Here is a 2838-nt window from a genome sequence, read left to right as displayed (position 1 = left end):
AACGCAACACGAACAATTTCATTCCATATATAGTTCTACACAGTTCTAAAGGTGAACTGAAATTTTTAATTGACACGGGTGCTAACAAAAACTACATAAGCACACGCCTCGTCAACATAAATAACTGCAGGAAAACCGTGCCAGCACGAGTTAGAAACATCAACGGCACCCATTCTATAGATAAATTCATTGAATTCAACCCCTTTCCAAAAATACAACCGAATAAACTAATTTTCTATGTTTTCGATTTTCATCCGTTTTTTGATGGACTTATCGGCTACGAGACTCTTAGACAATTGGAAGCCGAAATCCTGACAGCATCGAATGAGTTAAAAATCTCTGGTGTTAACGTACGAATGCTATGAAAATACCCAGAGCAATTTCGCACCCTACTAAATGCACATGAGACCAAATTCATTCGTGTTAAATTTGAAACTGACGGTGACCTTTATATCTCAAACGATCGAGAAACTGCCCCAGGAATATTCATTCTCCCAGGACTGTATCGATCAGACAATCACTTTGCCAGTGTACTTGCAACAAATAGAAATTCGGAGCCGAAAGAACTAGAGTTGGAAAACAACATCAAGTTGGAATTAAATAACATAGAATCCACATCATTTACTGCCCCTCCGATATCCAAAAAGAAGCAAGAAACAAGCATAATGGAACAGATTCGGACTGAGCATTTAAATTCAGAAGAACTTGGCGGCTTGCAAAAATTAATCTCTCAATATGAAGAAATATTCCATCAAGAAGGGAAACCTCTTACCTTCACCAATGCGGTAAAACATAGAATAAATACTAAGGATGATATACCCACACACACCAAATCATACCGTTATCCCTATTGCCACAAAGAAGAAGTTCAAAGGCAAATTTCCAAAATGTTAAGCCAAGGGATAATCAGAGCATCAACTAGCCCCTGGACATCTCCCATTTGGATTGTCTCGAAAAAAAGAGATGCTTCCGGACAACCCAAATGGAGGTTAGTTATTGATTACCGGAAAGTTAACGAAAAAACTATTAGCGACCGGTATCCAATTCCAAATATAAACGAAATCCTAGACAAATTAGGAAGAAGCATGTACTTTTCCACCATCGATTTGGCTTCAGGATTTCACCAAATCGAGGTTCACGAAAAAGACATTCAAAAAACCGCTTTTAGTGTAGACAACGGTCATTATGAATTTCTTAGAATGCCTTTTGGGCTCAAAAATGCTCCCTCGACATTCCAGAGAGTAATGGACCATATACTAAGAGAACACATCGGCGTAAGATGTTTGGTTTATATGGACGATATAATCGTCTTTTCCACTAGTTTACAAGAACACCTTGTAAACCTCGCAAAAATATTTGAAACTTTGAAATCTTTCAATATGAAAGTCCAACTAGACAAAAGTGAATTCCTCCATAAGGAAGTATCCTTCTTAGGACACGTTGTTACGCCCGAAGGAGTGAAACCAAATCCAGCCAAAATTGGCGCTATTAAACAGTGGCCATTACCTAAGAACGAAAAGGAACTCCGCGGTTTCTTAGGCGTTCTAGGTTACTATAGGAAATTCATTAGGGACTTTGCAAAAATAGCAAAACCACTCACACAAGCCTTAAGAAAAGGAGAAACCATCGAACATACAAAGGAATTCGTTTCAGCTTTCGAAAGATGCAAAAGCATCCTCACAAGCAGTGATGTACTGATCTATCCAGACTTCTCGAAAACATTCATTTTAACTACAGACGCATCTAAGTATGCGATTGGTGCCGTTCTATCGCAAGGTTCCATTGGGCAAGATAGACCGATTTCTTTTGCTTCTAGAACATTGACGAAAAGTGAGGAGAACTACTCTACTATAGAAAAAGAGCTCCTTGCTATCGATTGGGCTTGTAAATATTTTAGACCGTACCTATTCGGTCGAAAATTTACCTTGTTCACAGATCACAAGCCGTTAACATACGCTATCAATTTGAAGGACCCTCATAGTAAGCTCGTGAGATGGAAATTAAGGTTAGAGGAATTTGACTATGAAATCCGACACAGACCAGGAAAGCAAAACGTTGTAGCAGATGGCTTATCACGAATCATATCCAACAAAACTGAGATGAATAACAATGAACAAGACGACGATTCATCTGACAGCCAAACAGTACACTCTGTCGATACTGACGACGGAGAATTTATTCAAATGACCGAGCTACCTATTAACTTCTTCAAAAATCAAATCATATTGAAAAAATCTGACGGACAAGAAGACAATATTTATGAACAAATCTTCCCTAATATTTATCGCAGAACTATTACAAGAACTACAATAGGCGTTCCTTTCGCATTAAAAATTTTTAGAGATTAACTACATCCATCAAGAATAAATTGCATAATGTGTCCGGAAGAATGGATAAACATTCTCCAGCACACATACAGGACATACTTCTCCCGGAGTCATTCCATAAAAGTAAAACTAACACAATCTATCTTGCAGGATCTCCGCACACCAGAAGAACAAAATACAGCCATGGAACAAACACACGACAGAGCGCACAGCGGTGCCGAGGAAAATCAATCTGTATTAATAAAAAAAATTTACTTTCCACAGATGAAGAAAAAGATACAATGTTTCGTTAATCTTTGCGCTATTTGTTTAGAGAACAAATATGAGAGAAATCCGTACAAAATTAAATTTGCCGAGACACCCATTCCCAAAAAACCTCTCGATATTTTGCATGTAGACATTTTCATTTCTATGCCCAACATATTTCGTTCGGCAGTAGACAAACTTTCTAGATACGCGATACTAATACCCACCAAGTCTCGATCTAGCCCAGACATAAAACGAAGCATTA

This window comes from Topomyia yanbarensis, chromosome 2 (assembly GCF_030247195.1).
Source record: "Topomyia yanbarensis strain Yona2022 chromosome 2, ASM3024719v1, whole genome shotgun sequence".
In the NCBI taxonomy this organism is placed as follows: domain Eukaryota; kingdom Metazoa; phylum Arthropoda; class Insecta; order Diptera; family Culicidae; genus Topomyia; species Topomyia yanbarensis.
The sequence above is the reverse complement of the archived record's forward strand: the minus strand, read 5'-3'. Positions refer to the sequence as shown.